At 31.5% G+C, this 15,056-nt stretch overlaps 1 pseudogene; it reads left to right on the forward strand.

Moving 5' to 3' along the window:
• Positions 1 to 1,758: 1,758 nt before the first annotated feature.
• On the forward strand, positions 1,759 to 4,244 carry LOC134697713 (toll-like receptor 4; annotated as a pseudogene).
• Positions 4,245 to 15,056: the final 10,812 nt, after the last annotated feature.

The following is a 15,056-nucleotide window of genomic DNA, read 5'->3' on the forward strand; positions in this document are numbered from 1 at the left end:
TTGACAATTTAGTAGTGTCAACCCTGTGGTTATGACCCGTGTATATAGCATATTAATCCTGAATACAACGTTTGGTGGTGCGCCTGTCAGATGCGGAACGTACAGATAAGGTAATAGGTAACAGTTGAATATACTATTGGTATCGGTAGCGGACTCTACCCGGAACTTCTTAATTATTGGCAATATTAATTACGTGGAAAACAAAAGGGCCTGGAGTGGTGTAATTTTTCATCTACACCTTTGTACTATATTATTTATATATAAAGTTGAATTCTGTGATTCGTCGTTTTTACGTGATGACGGCTGACAAATTGGACCTCGTAATTTTAGTATTATAGATGTAATCGATCCGTTCAACGTACATGTATACATACGAAACAAAGAAAGAATCTCACAAGATGATCCCGAATCACTTATTTAATAAGAGGTGAACCTCCTAACTAACTTTTACTATTTCTTTCATTTTTCTTTCAGTTTAAATCTTTTAACTCAAAGTTTTTATCAAGGTAAAATTATTAGGAACTCTTGCAGTTCATTTTATTATATTTTTCGTGTTTAACATTCCTGTGCAATAACTAAATTGAAATTTTTACCAATAAAAAAACCCAAACAAGAACGGTTGAATGGATGTTTTACTTGTTTTTTAAGAAAATAGTTGAAGTTTAATATAAATTGAATTTCGGCAGATTGTCAATATAAAAAAGGAGATGTGGTATGATTTCCAATGAGACAACTCTCCACAAGAGATCAAAACGACACAGGCATTAACAACTATAAGTCACCGTACGGCCTTCAACAATGAGCAAAGCCCATAGTGCATAGTCAGCTATAAAATGACCCGAAATGACAATGTAAAACAATTCAAACGAGAAAACTAACGTCCGTATTTATATAAAAAAAATGAACGAAAAACAAGTATCTAACGCATCAACAAACAACAACCACTGAATTACAGGCTCCGGACTTGGGACAGGCACATTACTCCCTATATATTGTTTCAATAATCATAGAACACAATGACAGCGATTTTACTGTAAAAATCAGCTTATATTTAACAAACTTTATAAAGTTGCACTAGTGAAATATAAATCCTTGAGAAAATCCCTTCCTTTTCGGGAAAATTTACGCGTATCATTTTATCACAGCAATATAGTAATAACAAAGCTGATTTGTTTGCTTCTTTGTTTATTTATTGACGTCGGAAGTAAACGTTTATTTGAAACAAAATGTTTTATCCCTTATTGTCAATGTAAACTTCAGGTATAAAATATGGTGCACTGGACTTCAGTTTTATACAGAATTCTCTCCCCCAAATGAGTGGTCTTTGATTATGTTTTTCCATTGATAAGTTTGACACATATACTTTTTGTCCTTTTTAATTATATTAACGCATTGAGTTTGTATTTGGTTTCTATGTTTCAATGTTTAGGCTTCGAGCATTACGGAAGACATTTTGAGTGTTAAAGGTATCTAAATGTACGGTCTAAATCAACAAAACAACGGAACAAATGATACGATATCTCGTTTGTAATGCGGATTCAAAAGATATAACTCATATTTTAAACCAAAATTTTGATGAGAAAAAATGATTTAGTTAGGCTTTTCAATAATTTGCTGCAAATCTCTAAATAGAGTATATGTGTATTAGTTGTTATTATGTGATGTATTATTTCTTAGGCCACAAATATTAAAGTAAATTCCTTGCATATTGGCCATTTCGTTTAGTAATAGTCCATGCACTGTTTCTATTTCAGAAATATGGCAACTAAACAACTTACTCTCCTTGTTGCGTGTTTTATTCTGATGATGGAAGTAAACGGACAGTTGAAAACAACATGTTACTTTAATACAAAATGTCGATGTAAATCTTTAAATGTGACGTATGTCAAGGTCGATTGTTCAAACCTAAGCTTAAATTATATCCCGAAACTGCCAGAAAACGTGTGCAGTGTTGATTTAAGCAACAACAATATATCTGATATACCGGAATATCATTTTGAGGATAACAATGGCTTACATGAAATTAACCTTTCACAAAACAAATTACACTTTCTCAAAAAAGAAATGTTTGCTGGGCTGGACAGTGTTTTAAAGCTTCAGATAAACAATAATAATATTACTAAAACAACCAACGATGATGTGTTTTTATATCTACGAACATTATCATACTTAGATGTTAAGAGGAATAATATTAGCTGGAGCAATCACAACGTTACATTTCCTCCATCTTTACTCACATTGAAGATTGATTACAATTCGTCTCAAGAAAACTTCCCTGAAATGCCACATCTACAGACTCTGGACGTCTCTGGGACATCTGGAGACTGCTACATGCACATCGTGAAACCAGACACTTTTAGATTTGTACCATCAATATATGAATTAGATATTTCTGCTTGTAAAGTGAATTACGCATACAATGGTTCATTTAGATTTATGAGAAACTTATCAACTTTAGATATATCTTTTAACAGATGCCTTAAGTTTGATGGATTAGAAAATGTCACAATTGACCTTCCATTCACGTCTATCAAAGTTCTGAAATTTAATAAAATTCATAAAACATTTCAAATGAATACAAAAGTTTTGAAACAACATTTATCGCAATTAAGATATACAAACTTGGAAGAAATTCATGGTGACAGCAACAGAATCCAGCTCATTGAAGCTGGAGCTGTTGGACAACTTCCCTCTTCCATTCGTAAACTCTTTGTGTCCGACAATGAATTTTCGTATGGACAATATATTTCCGAATTTATATTTACGCAAGTTGAATTTGTAAATGCGTCGTTTCTGTTCAATTCGCGAAGTAACAACGGGGAGGAAGAAAAATGCGAGCGTTCTGATAAATCATGTTGTAATCAGTTTTGTGAACATACACCTGTAGAAACAATATCTCGATTTGAAACTTCTTGGAAATTCTTGCCAATTCCTCGTAACCTGAAAACAGTCTTTTACAACGATTGTTTTCTTCGCTATGAAATCCCACAGTATACAGTTTCCGAAAATATAATAGAGTACGTAGATTTAAGTCATAATATTTTCTATTCATGGATAGGTGCTCTTTTAACTTTCAATCATTTGCATTTTTTAGATCTATCTAATAACTTATGCTCAAATGTGTCAAAGGTATTTTTTAAAAGCGTTCCGAATGTGACAACTTTACTCGTACAAAATAATCTACTTGGATTTGTTCTGCCCGCTGACACCGAGGGCGAAATAATGCAGCATATGCCAGCCCTTCAATTTGTAAATTTTGCAGAAAATAGTTTATCATATAATTTTTTTAGATCTCAGTTCAATTTGACAGAGTTGAAATTATCAGGAAATATGTTGGAAAATATTACCTTTCAAATAAATCACATGAAACAATTGTCAAATTTAGACCTTTCTAATAATAGAATTTCTAGTTTAGATGAATATGCTCGTGATCATTTGGAAGAAGTTTACACAGTGAAAAACAATTTCACCATTGATATAAGTGGCAATCCGTTAAAATGCAATTGCGAAGCAACATAATTTGTAAAGTGGATGTCAATGACGCAAATCAAATTTCACAGCATAAATAAAACCTAGTGTCTGATGTCAAATGGAGTCCAAGAATCACTATGGAAATCATATAGAATTTATGAGAAGCTTAAGATGGAATGTTCGTCGTATTCATCTTTGATTGTTGGCACAGTTATATCATTGGTCATTTTTCTGTTTGTTTTAATTTGGGGCATATGTTACCGCAACAGGTGGCGTTTGCGATATACGTATTACATGGTAAAAAATAAATATCAAGTGCAAAATAAAGAAAAACTTGATAATGACAACGATTATGAGTACGATGCTTTTATATCCTACGAAAACAATGACCGATTTTTCGTTCATGACAAACTTTTGCATTGTCTAGAAAGCCAGGCTGGGTTGAAGCTGTGTATACATAAAAGAGATTTTCTACCTGGAAATGACATTGCAGCAAACATCACAACAGCCGTAAAGTGGTTATTGTTATGTCCCAAAATTATCTGGATTCGTATTGGTGTATGTTTGAATACAACATGGCGAAAGTGGAAAGTATTTATTCTAGAAATAAGGAAAACATATTATTTTTAGTATTTCTAGAGCAAATGGCAGCAAAGGATTTACCAATGATGGTTTTGGAGCTAGTTCAATCCCACTCTTACATCGAGTACCCAAACGATGAATTTGGTGATGCCGTGTTTTGGAATAAATTAAGGGAAGTTTTATCGCAGTAACCAGTTTTTCGTTTCCCACGACTAACTGAAATACTAAATATATACATGGTGTAAGGCATACTTACATGTGAATATTATTTCAAACTGTAATTCATATTAACTTTTTTCAAATTTAGTTAGAGTATAGAATAATCAAGTAGTTTGATTGAATTTAAAACAAATAGATGTTCGAAGTCTTTAAAACAATTTGAATATAATATGCAATAAGCTTATTGAAAGTCTCTTTCTTTAAATCACAACGATAACAAAAGAGAATCGGAGATATCAAATAGAGATTTGAAAAGGATATCCTTGAAAGCGTTAGTTTAAATATAATAAGATTTTCTTATTTTCTTATTTTAAGTTTATTAGTATTTTATGATATTTCAGTGGTTTGCTACCCTGAAGGTTCATAAATCAATATTAATTTTTAAGACAGACAGCTAGATACCATAAACATACTACGTATACACAAGCCAGAGTCTGAGCTTGATTTGCTATATGATATATGATATAAAAACTAAACTGACGAAAAAATGTCATTTATTCAAAATCATAAAATGCAAAAAATACATATTGTCAAAATTTCATAGATTTCTATTAACTTAAACTAAAGTTATAGTGCGAAAACCAAGAAAATGCTTATTTGGGCCCTTTTTGGCCCCTAATTCCTAAAATGTTGGGACCAAAACTCCCAAAATCAATACAAACCTTCCTTTTATGGTCATAAACCTTGTGTTAAAATTTCATAGATTTATATCCACTTTTACTAAAGTTAGAGTGCGAAAACTAAAAGTATTCGGACGACGACGACGACAACTACGACGACGACGACGACGCAGACGACGACGCCAACGTGATAGCAATATACGACGAAAATTTTTTCAAAATTTGCGGTCGTATAATAAAAAACATAAAACGTTTTGCAGGCAATGCTGACCCAAAACAAGACAGTTGTAATTATATGAAATAAAATCATAAAACGTTTTGGCAGGCAATGCTGACCCAAAACAAGACAGTTGTAATTATATGAAATAAAATCATAAAACGTTTTGGCAGGCAATGCTGGCCCAAAACAAGACAGTTGTAATTATAAGAAATAAAAATCATAAAACGTTTTGGCAGGCAATGCTGACCCAAAACACTACAGTTGTAATTATAAGAAATAAAAATCATAAAATGTTTTGGCAGGCAATGCTGACCCAAAACAAGACAGTTGTAATTTATGAAATAAAGATAATAAACGTTTTGGCAGGCAAAGCTGACCCAAAACAAGACAGTTGTGATGGTATGAAATAAAGATCATAATGTTTTGTCAGGTAATACTGACCGACAACAGCTGAAGTATAAAGTTCTTATACTAAATTTATTCTTTTTAGCTGTTAAATTCTATAAACGTATTTGACACCAATCCTTGAATCACGGATATAATTAGGACCATTCCATCCATGAACTGCGGTAGAAGTCTTTGTTTGTTTTATTTTCCTTCCTCTAAAAATATGTGCTGTATTTAAGTAACGAGAGTCCTGGACAATTAACGACATAGTCAACTTTAAAGAGATGGTGGAATAACATTAGGTGCTTTGAGCTTTCATCATAACTAGGGTCCAGTTGTGTATCAAAATGCTGATCGAAGTCGTATTTTGTAAATTTGTATTTATAAAACAGTCAATTAGGCTTTGGTTAGTCAATGTTGATACGACTCGATGTGTCCTTAATGTCAGTGAAACAGCAACCCATCAATATTCGTATGTTCGTATTATCGGCCTTATGGCATACCGCTGGCAAAAGAAAGTATATGGAAGTTGTTGATATCACGCTTTATTGCACACGTCCTTAAATGGGGAAAGTTCTTTCGTAGATGAATGCCATTCTTAGCGCTCTTCGTCCATAGTCAAGGCATGAAAATAAACAAACAAAAAAAAAGAATATAAAATAATGGATAAAATTAAATTCTCATTAAAAACAAATTTGGTCTTACTCAAGGACCACAAACATAACGCATGTTAAGGAATAATATGCGATAATTAAATTATCAAAGTTTCTCTTCTTTAATAATCAACCATTAAACAAAAAAGATGTTTTTATCATGTATTAAATGAAGAGTATGAACTTTAAAAAATCATCAGTATATATCTATATATGGCTTGTCCAATGTTATTTTTATTAACAAATCTAGTATATAGAAAAAAGCAAACGACCTTGGAGTGCATAAGTATCGGCATAAAAATTATCAATTACGTTCATCGCAACCCAAACTATATCATTTACATGAATTATACTAGTAAAGATAAATAAAATAATATAATAAAAACATGTATTGCAAACTGACAAACATGTAAATCTGACTACATGTATCAAAATACTGGCAATTTTGTATGTAGTTAAAGAATTGATTACAAAATTAATTTATTCCAAAACAATCACTATGACGAAAAAATAATTAAATGTAGTTTAGCATGAGTTTCATGGCGAAGCATAAAACAATACAGAGATCATAGACCAAGCTACTACGACCTCTGCAAAAATAAAACATGCGTTTCATGACGAAGCATAAAACAAAACCCACTACATATTAACTTTACAAAAGCAAATACACAGAGGTCATAGACCAAGCTACTACGACCTCTGAAAAAGTAGTATGAGTTTCATGACGAAGCATAAAACAATACAGAGATCATAGACCAAGCTACTACGACCTCTGCAAAACCGAAGCAGCATGAGTTTCATGACGAAGCATAAAACAATACCCACTACATACTACAATATTTGCAAAAGTAAATACACAGAGGTCATAGACCAAGCTACCACAACCTCTGAGAAAAATAATACACAGAGGACATAAGTACAAGCAACCACGCCCTCTGCGAAAATTTAAATATCGTCCACATTACCCAAAACAGGCAAAGACAGGTAAATTGGTTCGTAATAAATAATCATTGGGTTGCGATAAACATATAGGTAAGAGACATATCCTTTTTATACCGATCACATAAAGCAAACAAGGTACACTTGCATAAATTTTAATATTAACAATTATAGCGATTAGGCTAACTTGCAAAATTATAATAAGCTCAAACCAAACTGCCGTGACGAGATTTACGAAAGATGCACGAGTTTCGTGACATCGCATAAAACAATGAACTCTGCATAAAACATAATGAAAAAGTACATACACAGAGGTCATAAGGTCAAGCAGTCAAGCTCACTGCACCAATTGAAATAACTCCAACCTTACCCAAACAAGTAAGTCAAATGGGTTTGTAACACAATAGCTTAGCATTAATACTTAAACTGTCTTGCTCTTTCATATAAGAGTAATTAAAATGTATGGAACCGTTAATAACATCATATAAATTATAAGTGTATAACTTTGCATTCTATCATGTATGGTATTATTATCGTTATGCAATAATCCCAATTTTTAATTGTAGTAAAATTTAAACGAATCATGTATCTTACAAATATATAAGGCGGATATACGTTCTGTAAACATTCTGATGCTGTAAAGGATGCAGTAACTTGTAAAATTACAATCAGGTTAATCATCAGATAAATGATAAATAATTACATTTTGATCGCAAACGCATAGTGTCGCCACCCACATGAAAATCAAATTGACCCAATATCTCTTTGACAAAGAAATGAATTTGACCAACTGCTCATGTTTGGCATAAATCTAAATAGTGAGTTTTATCCGAATGAAAGGATGGTTAAAAAAAATAACTGTACGTTTGTTCAAAATGTAAGCATAGAATAGCTTAAAAATAAAAGTATAGTTCGATTTTACCTGAAATAGCTAAAATGAAATCACTCCAGTCCAAAATTATCCATAAAATAAAATTTTGAACAAATTGTTTGATAAGAATCACAAGTTAACACATCAAATGCTGATGGTAAAAGGAAGTGACCACAATGCACTTACACGTGAACTCGTGCTGACCCGCAAGGCCATTGACCAATAAGAAAGATGATATCCAATCATGCATTGGTCATAAAAGAAATTTCTCTGCACGTGAAAACAAGTTATCTAATTCCAACAATTTATCGTTTAATTAAGTAGGACACTCTGACCCTTTGACCAGACTAGAGACATTCTACATTTACAGTAATAAAAGCTCACTCTTTTATTTAAGTCGGTTAGTAATAACGAATTAAACAGAATTATCTTCTCTGCTGTCTTAAATTATTTTATTCCGCTTAATTTTCAATTAGCAAATAAAACTGGTTATTTTCATTTTATTTGAATGCTTTTATAAATTCTTATTTAGTAGTATTTGCATGCAGCTGTATGTTTTTGTTTATATGATAGTCAATTTAAAAGCCCATCAGAGCTTATGTTTTATATGCTTCTATGTATATATATGCCGATTTTGATTAAAATATTACTTACTCAATACCTTACACGTACAGATTCTTGATGGATTCAACTGTTTAATGATATTGAAATTTAATAAATAATTGTAAGCAATGTTTTTGAAAACAACGCAATCAGCACGCAATTAAACAAACATTTTTTTTTATCAATCCACAAAAATGTGTACTTACGAAAATTGGTAATCACGTTAATAAAAGAACCCACAATAATATCATTTAGGAAAAAAAACCTCTTATTTTATATATGTGTGGATAAAGAATGTGTAAAGATAGTGATTTAGTTGACATCAATAACAAGTTAGTGTATTCTGAATAGATCTTATTAATACAATGAACACTTAATGTGACAATCTCTAAATACTGATATCATTAACATTATTGGCAAGTACTGATTGTTGGAATGATTAATATATCTATTATTGAAAATTTGATGTTTACAAAAGTTAAGGTTACTAAATCTACCTTATTTTGAATTTAAATGAAAGTTTTATAGTTTAGATGCCTTGTCAATAAATTAGACTCCAGATTTGTCTTATCGGGGTCTTATATAGCTGACTATATGCGGTATGGGCTTTGCTCATTGTTGAAGACCGTACCGTGACCTATAATTGTTAATGTTTGTGTCATTTTGGTCTATTGTGGATAGTTGTCTCATTGACAGTCATACCACATCTTCTTTTTTATACTTCAATATTTGTTATTTAATAGAAGCCGTTTGAAATAAAAGTTTATAAAATTAATCAAAAGTTTTGGCTGCCAAGATACAACTGTTGGCACAATGAAAGAGATAAGTCCTACAAAATGTTTTATTCGCAGAGAATAAAACATTCATCGATAACGAGGTATCTGATTTAATATGTACAATTTTACTGAGCATGGCTACTTACACCTTTACATTCCAAATATATCCGAACGGACACTTTTACCAGGGATATACTGACTTAAGTTCTATTTTTCTTTATGAAGAAGTATAATGAGTATACGTTTAGAAAAAAAAACCTACGTATTTATAAAATGGACACGAATGATAGTTCCAGTAATAGAAGAACAAAGCTTGATATGGACACGTTTGGGTGATTGGTCACGTTTGGACGTTTATACAAATTACACGCTGTGGCGTCCTTTTGCATTTTTATATGTTTTGCAGTTAAGTGACGTTATGTAGACAAGTTTGGGGGAATCGGACACGTTTAGGAGGAAGGACACGTTTCAGAGTGTAACATTTATACAACAGCGCGCGGGGCACAAAACAAGTCGATTTGGTGCGACGATATCTCGATCAGCAGCATAAGTTCGAGGCCCGACCAGGCAGGAACAAAAACAAATTACAGATCTAGCATTGATGGACTTACGACAAAAGGTAACACCCGGCCACCGAAAGCTTAGTTATAGTGGTCTAGTGGTCTAACGCATCTGAAACAGTGCAAGGCGATTTGATTCCACCATATGTCAATAGTATAATTCGAATTACAACCGGGGACGAACAAAAAACGTTCGTCAATTTACAGATGTAACAATGTTGGGCTGATGTTAAGTCGAATTGTAGATATTTATTGATATATACACTGTTTTTCTATTTTCCTGTATTGTTTTTTTTTCCTTTTTCTTGTTTTTATTCATATTAATCTATAGTTTTACTTTCACGACCTCTGATCTCAAATTAAATATTTGTACCATGTTTGCTAGACCGGGTGAAGAAAATACCACATTCATATATATATTTATACATGATTACAAAAATTCATAAATAGTCTAGGAAGAATGAAACTACCAGGACATTATATTTTATAAAATATCGGTTCGTGTTATCTGTACACCTGTATTTGTATAGTAAAAAGGTCAATTGCAGGATAAAAACATATAACAGCGTCCTGCACTGAAACAAGTTAAATACAAAAATAATATCACAAATCTCCCACCATTGAGATTATATTCGTGATCCCTGGAGACTATTAAAAGAGGGACCAAAGATACCAAAGGGACAGTCAAATTCGTAAATCTAAAACAAACTGACAACGCCATGGCCATATTAAAGTGCATCTAAACAAAAAACCATATGTGTACATTTCTGTGTCTCGAGGCTTTTGCAAACCTCATTTCAATCCGTGGTCCATCTATACCTACGGAATTAGATACCCAAAGATAATAATGATTCCTCAGAATATGAAATATAAATTAATTTGATATTTTCGACAATTAAAGAAAATGTTTTAAATTGATCCGTTATTTTTTTTTATTATCAATTTATAAATTGCATGCACTCGAAAAGCTTTTCTTGATTTTCCTACAACCGGAATGCCCGAAGCCGAACATTTTAAAAGCACAGGATGTAAGAATTTTTTTTCTCTCCCTTTTGAATTATCGCCTTTAGTTTAATTTGTTAGGTTTATTTTTACATCAATTGATATTGCCTCAGAAAAGACTGTCAAGAGAGGTGAGAACACAATTGTAAAAAGTAATATTCATTCAAAAATAAAAAGACGGAAAGTTTAGGACGATATTTTTAAATTTATCAAACATCGAATAACTTTTTTTTATCTATATCTTCTTATTACATGACACACATACATGTCAAAACTTAAATATGCTAAACCAAATGAATGGCTCAAAGTACTTAAATCAGAAAAATCAATAAAATTAAAAGTAAAAAATAAACTTAACCTTTGCAATAATACAAAAGAAAAAAATAAGATAATAATTTTACAAGTAATGGAAACAAAACAGATATACATACAAATTAATAGTGGAAATGAAGACACGCCTCCAGGTTTCTTGAAATGGAAACGTGTTCTTAATTTAGATTCGTTAATCCGAATTAAATCAATGCTAAACTTTATATTTACTTATTTAAAAGATAACAGATTAAAAATATTTAAATGGAAATTGCTGCTTCATATCCTTCCTTGTAAACAACTGCTTTTTCAATGAAAGATAAAAGAAGACAGTAAATGCGACTTATGTAATGTAACAGAAGATTATATACATGACACACTATATTGTAAATATAAAAGGTATTATATCACTTATAATGTCATTGAAAAAAGATATTCAGGAAATGGTCTACGTTTGCCTATATTTATTTACATTCCCTTCATTTGAACTTGGCTGGTTAGTCTTTTCATTGGCAACATACCACAACTCCTTACTTTTTGTACAACCCAACATCGCACCAAAACAAACGAATGTTTAGCAAAGGTTCAGAAGATTTAAGCAATGCAAAGTGGAAGAATTTTACATCTAAATGATTAATAATTTACATTATTGAACCCTTATTTAAGACCGGTGAATTTATTTTTCCTATAAAATTATTATGTTGCTGTTATGCGTAACTATACCAATAATATAAACAAAATGTTCGTGTACTTTTTCTTGAAACGAAATTGTATGTTCAATAATAAAATGTTTATTAAAATAAAGAATTTTTGCTATTTGAATTAATGGTGAATGTTTTTCAAATCTTCATCTGGACGTTCATTTGATTGTCTTTAACATCACTTAAAGTTCCTCAAAATAAGTGATGATCCTTAAATGTAACTGTCTATTGCTACAAGGTTTATATGGATAAGCATATGAAATATTTGTACATGTACATATGCCTGAAACTATATATATATATATATATATATATATATATATATATATATATATATATATATATACAACTCGTCTAAACATCAACCCAACAATGTTAGATCTGTAAATTTGCTTTCGCAAATTTTTGGTTCTTCCCTCGCCGGGATTCGAACCCATGCTTCTGTGATATCGTGACACCAAATCGCCTGCACTGCAGCCGTCCCGCTAGACCACACGACCACCTGGGCTCTCAATAAAAGAGCTTTCGGTGGTCATATGTTACCTTTCCACGTCAGTTTTAATCTAGCGGCGTACTACAGTACATGATATATAAGGCATGAAGATGTTATTGTTACAGATCAGCTAAATTATCTATAGTAAAGGATCCTACAAATTAATGTAAGATACAGTCACAGAAAATAATTATATTCATAAGTACGCCTGAGTCAGTGACAACCCTACAACAGATGTATCCATCGGATCGCCATCAATGATGGTGATACATGGCTGTGTACATTATGTATATACAACTCGTCTAAACATCAACCCAACAATGTTAGATCTGTAAATTTGCTTTCGCAAATTTTTGGTTCTTCCCTCGCCGGGATTCGAACCCATGCTTCTGTGATATCGTGACACCAAATCGCCTGCACTGCAGCCGTCCCGCTAGACCACACGACCACCTGGGCTCTCAATAAAAGAGCTTTCGGTGGCCATATGTTACCTTTCCACGTCAGTTTTAATCTAGCGGCGTACTACAGTACATGATATATAAGGCATGAAGATGTTATTGTTACAGATCAGCTAAATTATCTATAGTAAAGGATCCTACAAATTAATGTAAGATACAGTCAATCAGCTAAATTATCTATAGTAAAGGATCCTACAAATTAATGTAAGATACAGTCAATCAGCTAAATTATCTATAGTATATATATATATATATATATATAAAATGACTGAATAAATAGTCAACGATCAATCTTACAGGGCGATGGATCATGTAATATGATTCTGTACACTACAAAATATAATATATAACAAGTCAAAAAGGGTACAACATCACCATAAAATAACTATAAAATATACAAATATTAGATATTTCGGATAACAGATATCCTTCTTCAATAATAGCACGATGTCAAATGAATCATGTCAATTCAAATTGAGACTCTATCAAAATCTTGATTTATACAATTTAAGCGAACGCTGGAACAATTTTAAAATTTCCAAACACACCGCAAAGACTACAGAAATATGCCAAAAATAAAAATAGTTATTTACGATGTGAAATGGCACAACTTAGGATTTCCAAAGGATGTTACAGTTGAGATGTAACAACTGCATTGAGGGCAGTCCTCAAACAAAAAAATCAAAAATGTCCCTACCGATCCAGGATGGTATAAATTAGACAACGGTAGGGCAATTACAACGGAAACTACATAGTAAAGCCTTCCAAACGAATAACAGTCTAATAGTGATTGAATTTTTTTTTTTTTTTTTTTTTTTTTTTTTTTTTTTTTTTTTTTTGTATATTGAGCTTAAATAATTGAACGTGGCAACGTACTTATACATCATCCCGAATCAATGAAAACCTGTAATTTAAACGGTAATTTTAAAAATAATTTCGAACTGTAAAGCCAGTACAAAATCCGGCGTTGTTTGAAACAGGTGGTCACAGGAAAATGAGGGACTCACCTGTTTCAAACAACGCCGGATTTTGTACTGGCTTTACAGTTCGAAATTATTTTTAAAATTACCGTTTAGGGATGATGTATAAGTACGTTGCCACGTTCAATTATTTAAGCTCAATATACAAAAAAAAAAAAAAAAAAAAAAAAAAAAAATTCAATCACTATTAGACTGTTATTCGTTTGGAAGGCTTTACTATGTAGTTTCCGTTGTAATTGCCCTACCGTTGTCTAATTTATACCATCCTGGATCGGTAGGGACATTTTTGATTTTTTTGTTTGAGGACTGCCCTCAATGCAGTTGTTACATCTCAACTGTAACATCCTTTGGAAATCCTAAGTTGTGCCATTTCACATCGTAAATAACTATTTTTATTTTTGGCATATTTCTGTAGTCTTTGCGGTGTGTTTGGAAATTTTAAAATTGTTCCAGCGTTCGCTTAAATTGTATAAATCAAGATTTTGATAGAGTCTCAATTTGAATTGACATGATTCATTTGACATCGTGCTATTATTGAAGAAGGATATCTGTTATCCGAAATATCTAATATTTGTATATTTTATAGTTATTTTATGGTGATGTTGTACCCTTTTTGACTTGTTATATATATATATATATATATAACCGATAAATGGCTTGTTGGGGTAATTCGGAACAAAAGCGTATGAATGGTACGTTGTGGCTAAATAATTAACAAGGCTGAATATAATGTTAACTTTGATAAATTATCAAAAACTAAATAATTGCTGATGACTAATGAATTTTTATCATGTAAATGTGACTTTTTTTTTTTTTAAGTATGTACTCAATTAAACGCTAGTTTATATATACATGTTTTATTGCACCAAAGTGAATTACACCAAAGTTTTTCAATCATATATAACAAGGTTTTACTATTTTTTGGAGTGTTGGGTTAATTGACGGGTGAATTGCAATATTGACCTGAAAACTATTTTTAAATTAACCTGTATCTTTTTATAGATATACTATCAAAACAAATCTGAATTATTGTCTGTGTTCATATTTTGATCATTACGTTATGAATAATTGATTATTAATTACTATATTTACTGTTAACATTATTTTGTTTATGCATCATTTGTCTTAGAAACGTAAACAAGATCAAATATCAATATCTCAAGCCGTGAAGGATAGAAATCGACTTTATACAATTTGACGTCAAACAGAGTA

Source organism: Mytilus trossulus, chromosome 14 (genome assembly GCF_036588685.1).
Source record: "Mytilus trossulus isolate FHL-02 chromosome 14, PNRI_Mtr1.1.1.hap1, whole genome shotgun sequence".
Lineage (NCBI taxonomy): Eukaryota > Metazoa > Mollusca > Bivalvia > Mytilida > Mytilidae > Mytilus > Mytilus trossulus.